Raw genomic sequence first — 9,510 nt, 5'->3', positions numbered from 1 at the left:
AAAAATAAATTTGGGAAGCATCTCATTACTTATATAACGATCTTAACGTTACATACATATTGAGCTTCATATTTTATCATATGATTTTGTGCTAAGAATTCTATTGTACTCACTAGCTTGTTTAGAAGCATTTTGAGTTGTTGTAGAAATTGTATTCATTATTTTGTATTCATAGTTTGGGTTGTGAATCAGGGTTGAGGAGGAAGCTACGTCTCTTGTAAGCAGCGGATTGTAAGGGAAGTTTCGTCTCAATTAAAGGAGCAGATTTTTAGTGGAATCCTTAAGTGGGTTGCTTAAGGCGAGGATATAGGCTGGGGTAGGCTGAACCTCGTAAAAATCGAGTTTGCATCTCTCTTACCCTTACCTCTATTTAATTTCTGGGTAATCTTATTTGTATGAATATTGTGAATATTTTAAATATATAGTAGGTCATCAAAGTAATTGGGTAAATTAGGTTGATTGATAAAATCACTCACTAGGTTGATTAATTGAAAAACATTGAGGTAGTTGTAAGTAGCTTGCAAGTTTGTAATTGATTGTTTTCAAAATTAGAATTTGAAAGACTTAATTTTTAAAATACCCAATTCACCCCCTCCCCCTCTTGGGAGAAGACAAGAATTTACATTTGGTATCAAAGAGGGTTTACATAGACGTAATCGTTATTTTTGTAAAAAATCACAATGGCACTCATCGGTGTAACCCCATTCGGTGAGGGACACTCATCCACTAGACCACCAATTTTTTGCAGTGTAAGTTACACCTACTGGAAACGAAGGATGAGTATATATGTTTTAAATGTTGATTGGAAAGTGTGGAGAATAGTTTCAAAAGGAAACCATGTTCCTTTGAAAGTAATTGATAAAGTAAATGTACCTAAAACTGAAGATGAGTATACTGATGATGATTGGAAATATGTTCAAATAAGTGCTACTACTATAAACCTTCTATACTGTGCACTAGACGTTAATGATTTTAATAGGGTAATAGCCTGTAAAACTACTAAAGTGATATGGGAAAAATTAGAAGTAACATATAAAAGCACTAAGGAAGTAAAATATAGTAGGATAGATATGCTTACTAGAGAATATGAGGCATTTAAAATGACTGTTGATGAGTCTATTCAATCCATGTACACTAGATTCACACACATCACAAATTCATTAAATGCTTTTGGTAAATCATACCCTACTTAGGAGTTGATTAGGAAAATCTTTAGGAGACTACCACCAATTTGGGAAGCTAAAGCTACTGCTATAGCCGAAGGAAGGTATCTGAAAGAGATGTTGGTTGATAAACTGATCGGTTCACTCATCACGTATGAGTTAGCAATAAATGAGAGGAAAAAAGAGTAGAATAAAGCAAAGAGAGTTACAAATCTTAAGGCATTGTCTAGCAGCTCTAGTGAAGGAAGTGATTCAAAATCAGAAGATGGCATGGCCTTGCTAACAAAGAAGTTCGGAAAGTTCCTAAAGAAGAATAAGAAGTTTAACAGAAAATTTTGGAACTCGAAATCAGAAAAAGGAAAGTCTAGCAAGAGGAAACAGAAGGAAAATCTACCAACTTGCTACAATTGCAGAAAGGTTGGACACATCAAGCCTTAATGTCTTAAACTAATGAAAGCCTCCAAGAAAAAGAAGAAGGCTTTAAAATTCGTCTAGGACACGCACAACACAAGGAGTTCAGACATTGAGTCTAGTGACGATTTAGTAGCCAATCTGTGTCTAATGGCACATGATGACCTTGAGGTACAATCATCTTTCTCAGCATCGTCTTCTTATTCCAGTGATTTTGAAAACGAAAATAGCATGCTTTCCTATAATGAATTGCAACAAGAATATTTGTACACACTTAAAATGCTTAAGAAAATTAAGAAAATTTCTAATTTGAAATGTAAAGTTAAAGAACTCTCAAAGTTTATTGAAAAATAGAATGAGTCTCATGCATGCCTCTGTGATAAAAGAAAAGGAGTTAGAAATTGAGGAATTGGAAAGAAATTTGAAAGACAATTCTAAAATTATTCATAAATTCATAGAGGGCTAGAGTAACTTTGAAAGACTTCTTGGGCACAAAGAAATTCCCTAGAAAAAGACGGACTTGGTTTTAATGGAAAGGAAAATTTGAAAGAGAAACATCTTTACATGGGTCATTTTGTAAGAGAATCAAAAGCTTATGCTCCATCAAAAAACTCTTATAAATATACCACATGCTTTAAATGTAGAAGGATGGGTCATATAAAATTTGATTGTCCTTTTAAGAATAAAGATGTCAAAATGAAAAAGTTATGGAGAGTTAAAGTAGATTCAAGCACTAACCCCCATGGACCCAAAAAAAAAATGGGTACCAAATACAGGTACTTAAATGTTTATTGTAGGTATGCTTAAGATCATCCTCCTTGAAAGATAGATGGTATATGGATAGTAGATGTTCACATCATATAACTGGAGATAAAGCTAAATTTGCATCCATCAGACCAAAGGACGGATGATTTGTCACGTTTCGGGACAATGCAAAAGGGAAGATCATAGGAGTTGGTAAAGTTGGTAACGATCCATCACTTATTATATAGATTATATTTTACTGGTTGAGGGTTTAAAACATAACTTATTAAGTATAAGTCAACTGTGTAATAAAGGTTATAAAGTATATTTTGAACACGACAAGTGCATTGTTGAATATAAAACTGATAACAAAATTCTATTCACTATTGAGCGTCATGAAAATGTATATACCACCAGCATTGATAACTTAACTTCTCAACGTGTGACATGTTTCTCTACTATGAATGACATTATTTGGATTTGGCATATGAGACTAAAACATGCAAATATGGACTTAATATCTAAACATGTTAAGGGAGACTTAATTAAGGGATTGACTAAGATGAAATTCACGAAAGACAAAATCTGTGATGCATGTCAACTAGGAAAACAAGCAAGATCTAGTTTTAAGAAGAAGAAAGTAATCTCTACTACTAGGCCACTCCAAATGCTACACTTAGATTTATTTGATCCAAACCCAATTCAAAACTTAGGAGAAAAATCATACGCATTTGTTATTGTTTATGATTATTCTAGATTTACATGGGTACTATTTTTAGGTCACAAAGATGAAGCATGTGAACAATTTATTAAACTGTGCAAGAAAGTTCAAAATGAAAAGGGATATAGTATCACTAAAATTCGAAGTGATAGGGGTAGAGAATTTAAAAATCAAGGTATGGAAGAATACTATAATTCATTATGAATATCTCATAACTGTTCAACTCCTAGAACACCACAACAGAATTGTGTAGTTGAAAGAAAGAATACCCTATACAAGAAATGACCAAAACTATGCTTAACGAACATAAGCTACCTAAGTACTTCTGGGCTGAGACAGTACACACTGCCTATTATGTTCTAAATAGAGTCCTAATTAGACCATCTCTAAATAAGACTCCATATGAATTATGGAATGGCTATAGACCAAACATCTCATATTTCAATGTCTTTGGCTGCAAATGCTTTGTACTTAGAGACAATGAACATTTAGGTAAGTTTGATGTGAAATCTGATGAAGGCATTTTTCTAGTATATGCCTTAGATAGCAAAGCCTACAGGGTATATATTAAACAAACATTAACCATTGTAGAATCCATTCATGTTACATTCAATGAATCCAATCCATTTGCTCAAAATACTAATGAGGATGAAATTGAGATTAACAAGGAATTTGAAAAATTATCTATTGAACATAATTCAGATAAGAGAAACGAAGTTAAGGACACATTTTCTAAAGATAATCAAGTAGAAAAAGAGGTTAATGAAATACCTAGAGAATGGAAGTACATAAAGAATCATCCTATAGATCAAATTATAGGAGAACCATCACTTGGAGAAACTACATGATCCTCACTTAGAAATATGATTAGTCATTTCGCTTTCTTATTACAAGAAGAATCCAAGAATGTGAGCAAAGCAATTGAGGATGAATCATGGGTAATATCTATGCAAGATGAATTAAACCAGTTTGAGAGAAATAAAGTCTGAACATTAGTTCCTAGACCTGAGGATAAGACAGTTATTGGAACAAAACGGATATATAAGAACAAGAAAGATGAACATGGAATAGTTGTTAGAAATAAGGCAAGACTAGTAGCTCAGGAATACAACCAGGAGGAAGGAATAGATTTTGAGAAAACCTTCGCACCTGTAGCTAGAATGGAAGCCATTCGAATGATGTTAGCTTATGCTGCTTTTAAGAATTTTAAACTGTATCAAATGGATGTTAAAAGGGCATTTTTAAATGGGTACATAAGTGAAGAAGTATATGTACAACAACCCCCAGGTTTTGAAAGCCATAAGCATCCAAATCACGTTTATAGACTAACTAAAGCCTTGTATGGTTTAAAGCAAGCTCCTAGAGCTTGATATGAAAGGCTAAGCGGGTTTCTACTAGAAAATGGATTTACTAGAGGAAAGATTGACACGGTACTCTTCGTAAATGCTAAAGATGAAAATTTTCTCCTAGTACAAATATACGTATATGATATCATATTTGGAGAAAAAAATGAAGAGTTGTGCAATGAGTTTGCAAGGTGTATGCAAAACGAATTTGAAATGAGCATGATGGGAGAACTTAACTTCTTCCTAAAACTTTAGATCAAACAAGCACAACATGGAATCTTTATAAATCAATCGAAGTATATTAGAGAGTTGCTCAAAAGGTTTAATATGAAAGATGGTAAAACTCTAGGAACACCTATGAGCTTTTCTTTAAAAAATAAACAAACATGAGCAAGGTATACTAGTAGATGTTAAGCTCTATCATGGGATGATTAGAAACTTACTATATCTAATTGCCAGAAGGCGTGACATAATGTTTAGATATATGTTTGTGCGCAAGATTTCAGGTTGCACCTAAAGAGTCCCATTTATTAGCTGTCAAAAGAATACTTAGATACCTAATTGGAACAATTGAACTTGGATTATGGTATCCTAAGCATAACTCCTTTAAGATTATTAGCTATTTGGATGTTGATTTTGCGGGTAGTAAAGTGGATAGAAAAAAGTACAAGTAGAACAGGTCATTTCTTAGGACATTCTTTAGTATCTTGGTTTTCAAAGAAGTAAAATTCAGTTGCTCTTTCCACTGCCGAGGCTGAATATATAGCAGCTGGAAGTTGTTGTGTTCAAATGATTTTTATGAAACAACAACTTATGGATTTTGGATTACACTATGACATGGTTCCTATAAAATGTGACAACACGAGTGTTGACTCTATGAGTCCAATCCTGTTTTGATAATGACAAATCACTTGGTATTTGATCTGTGCATTGATATTATGATTAGGAACAATATACAGCATGTACAGAAGGATAACAAGTCATGGAAGCCATGAAGAATAAAGCATACACAACTTGGCATAATCCATGGAATGAAAAGAGTAGAAGAATGAAGATGCAAGTGGCAAGTTCAAGAATGTCATGGGAATGGGTATTTAGAACTGAATGTATTTACATATTTCATATGATTTAATTTTAGGCTCAACATATACCCTAGAATGACCTTAGGACTCATGCATCTCATGAACATCATTAGGGGATATCTATGGACTTAGATATATTTTAAAAACCCTGAAAAATATTTTTATGAAAAGGCAAAGAAAGAAAGCAAAATAGACTTTTGAAATTACAAAGAAAAATTCAGGAAAGGTTTAGTTTAGAAGACCGAACTTCAAGTTCAGTCGTCCGAAGATTGAACTTCAAAAGACAGAAGTTAAGCTCAGTCATTTGAAGAATTTCTTCAGAAGACTAAAGACTGAGTTTAGTCGTCTGAAGAATTAATGGTGAAACACAGAACCTAGCAGTAGCACATCAAAAGACTGAACTCAGACTTCAGTCGTCTAAACCCGACACTTCAGAAGAATGAACCCCAACTTCAGTCATCTGAACGTTAATTTTCTTTTCAAAACTCTAAGGAACTTCAGTCATCTGGGCCCTAATCCTCAGTCATCTGAACTTGCAGGAAAGTTTCAAATTTTTATTTTTAATGAGAGAAAACGCGAACTATTTTTTGATCCAATGGTTAAGATTGATTCTAAGGGTAAGGTACCTATATATTCAACATCTAAACCCTAGTGCCCCATCCTTTTAGAATAGAATTGAGAGACTTGAACATATTGCTACACGATTACCTGCACTCCAACTTATACTCATCAAGCTTGGGCAAATCAACTCTAGAAAAATGAAGGGATTTCATATACACATCTTGATTTCTATTTGGTATTAAGGTTTGGTAAATCCATTTGTCATTTTCAAGAGTTTCTTATCTCATCATTTATTATTGAATATTATTAGAGAGATTGATCTTGAGTGTTCATATATATATAGAGACTATTTTGACAAGATCATTACTTGAGAAAGGTTTTGCTATTGGTTAAATAGTTCTAATTCAAGTGTGTATTTAGTTAAAGACTTGATATTTTTGATACTTCAAAACCATTTGATTAAATATCTTTAGAAGTTCATAACTATATATATTATCGAGGGATGTTTTCTAAAAAATCTTATATTAAGTTTTGATCTTTGGTAATCACGTCATATATATTAATTTGCATATTACAAAGATCATGGTGTGGTTGAAATTTTGGGAAAAAGCTTATTGATTTAGATCTTTATAATATTCAAGACAAACTTTTTAACAAGATCATATTTGATATTTGTGCATCTAGTCTTCAAAGTTATTACTCATACAAATATTTTGGGAGATTTGATAAAAGAGAAATTTGGTGAAGCATATTCATTCATTAACGATTGTCTCGTTACATTCATATTAAGCTTCAAGTTTCATCATATGGATATGTGTTAGGAATTTCAATTGTACTCACTAGCTTAGTTAAAAGCAAATCTTGAGTTGTTTTGCAAATTTGAAATTGTAATTGTAATTACGGTTCGGATTGTGAACCGGGTGAGGAGGAAGTTGTGCCTCTTGTAAGCAGCGGATGTAAGGGAAGCTTCGTCCCAATTTAAGGAGTAGAGATTTTAGTGGAATCCTTGAGTGAGTTGCTCAAGGCGAGGATGTAAGCCGAGTTAGCTGAACGTTGTAAAAACTGTGTTTGCCTTCTTTCTTCATTTACTCCTTTTAATTTCCTTAACGCATTTCACTACTTATATTGCATGTGTGTTTGTTGAATAACCTCACACGACCTTGATAAGTAATTTGTTAAATATAGAAATAGGGACTAAGTGGTAATAAGTTTTAAAGAATTTTAAAATACCTAATTCACCCCCCCTCTTGGGATTACACCTAAATCAACATTTGGTATCAAAGCGGGTTTACATAGACGTAATTGTTCATTTGTAAAAAAACCACATGGCACACATCGATGTAACTCCATTTGGTGAGGGACACTCCATTAGACCACCGATTTTCTGTGGTGTAAATTACACCTATTGGAAACGTAGGATAAGCATATACCTGTTAAATGTAGATTGGAAGGTATGGAAAATAGTTACTAAGGGAAATCATGTTCCCATGAAAGTAATTGATAAGGTAAATGCACCTAAAACTAAAGATGAGTATACAGAGGAAGATTGAAAATCGGTAGAAATAAATGCTACTGCAATGAACTTGCTTTTCTATGCGCACTATATTTAAATGAATTTAATAGAGTAATGCCATGTAACTCAGCTAAAGAGATTTAGTAAAAATTAGAAGTTACATATGAAGGTACTAAGTAAAAGATAGTAGGATAGACATGCTCACCAGTGAGTATGAAGCATTTAAAATGACTGCTGATGAATCTATTCAATCCATGTACACTAGATTCACGCACATCACAAATTCTTTAAATGCTTTTGGTAAATCTTACCCTACTTATGAGTTAATCAAGAAAATACTTAGGAGACTACCTCCAGTTTGGGAAGCAAAAGCTACAGCAATAGCAGAAGGGAGAAATCTCAAGGAGATGTCTATTGATGAACTAATTGGATCGCTCATCGCCTATGAGCTTGCAATCAATGAGAGGAAAAATGAGCAAATTAAGGCAAAGAAAACCACAACACTTAAGGCATCATCAAATAACTCTAGTGAAGGAAGTGATTCTGATATAGAAGATGACATGGCCTTGCTAACAAAGAAGTTCGGGAAGTTCTTTAAGAAGAATAAGAAGTTTAATAGAAAATTCCAGAACTCAAAATCAGAAAGAGGAAAGTCAAGCATGAAGAAAAAGAAGGAAGATCCACCAACTTTCTACAACTGTAGAGAGGTTGGACACATCAAGCTTGAGTGTCCCAAACTAACGAAAGCTTCCAAGAAAAAGAAGAAGGCACTAAAAGTCGGTTAGGATACGAACAACACAAGTAATTCAAAATCTGAATCCAGTGATAACGAGATTGCAAATCTGTGTCTAATGGCACATAATGACTTTGAGGTACAATCATCATTCTCATCATCTTCTTATTATTCTAGTGATTCTGAAAATGAGAATGGCTTGCTTTCATACGTTGCTTTCATACGATGAATCGAAATAAGAATATCTGTACACTATTAAAATTCTTGAGAAGAAAACTAAGAAAATTTTTTATTTGAAAAATAAAGTCAAAGAACTTTCAAGTTTAGTTGAGTGTCAAAGTGAAACTCATGCATCTCTTATAAAAGACAAGGATTTGAAAATTGAGGAGTTAGAAAAGAATTTGAATGACAAATCTAAGATTAATGGTAAGTTTACAGAAGGACAAACTAATTTTGAAAAACTCCTTGGAATTCAAAGAAACTCCTTAGAAAAGGAAGGTCTTGGTTATAATGGAAAATATAACATAGAACGAAGACACCTTTACATGAGATATTTTGTAAGAGAGTCAAAATCATATATTCCATCTAAAGATTATCATAAAAATATTACATGTTTTAAATGTAAGAGGTTGGGTCATATAAAATTTGACTGTCCTTTCAAAAATAAAGATGTTAAAATTAAGAAAGTCTGGAAGGTCAAAGGAGAATCTAGTACTAACCCCCATGGACCCAAGACAATCTGGGTACCAAAGGTAGTTATCTAATTGTGTCTTGCAGATATGCTTAAGATCATCCTCTTCAAAAGACAGATGGTATATGGATAGCAGATGTTCACGTCACATAACCGGGGGTAAAGCAAAGTTCACATCCATCACACCCAAGGATGGAGGATTTGTCACTTTTGGGGATATGCTAATGGAAGGATCACAGGTGTAGGTAAAGTTGGTAACGATTCATCACTAATTATAGATGATGTTTTATTGGTTGATGGTTTAAAGAACAACTTATTGAATATAAGCCAACTGTGTGATAGAGGTTACAGAGTGTCTTTTAAATATGACAAGGGCATTGTTGAACACAAAACTGATAATAAGATACTATTCACTGGTGAGCATCATGAAAACGTATATACCACCAGTTTTTATAACCTAACATCACAAAGTGTGACATGCTTCTCTGCTATGAATGAAATTAGTTGGATTTGGCATAGGAAACTAGGACACGCAAATATGGACT

Source organism: Malania oleifera, chromosome 1 (assembly GCF_029873635.1).
Source record: "Malania oleifera isolate guangnan ecotype guangnan chromosome 1, ASM2987363v1, whole genome shotgun sequence".
Lineage (NCBI taxonomy): Eukaryota > Viridiplantae > Streptophyta > Magnoliopsida > Santalales > Ximeniaceae > Malania > Malania oleifera.
The sequence above is the reverse complement of the archived record's forward strand: the minus strand, read 5'-3'. Positions refer to the sequence as shown.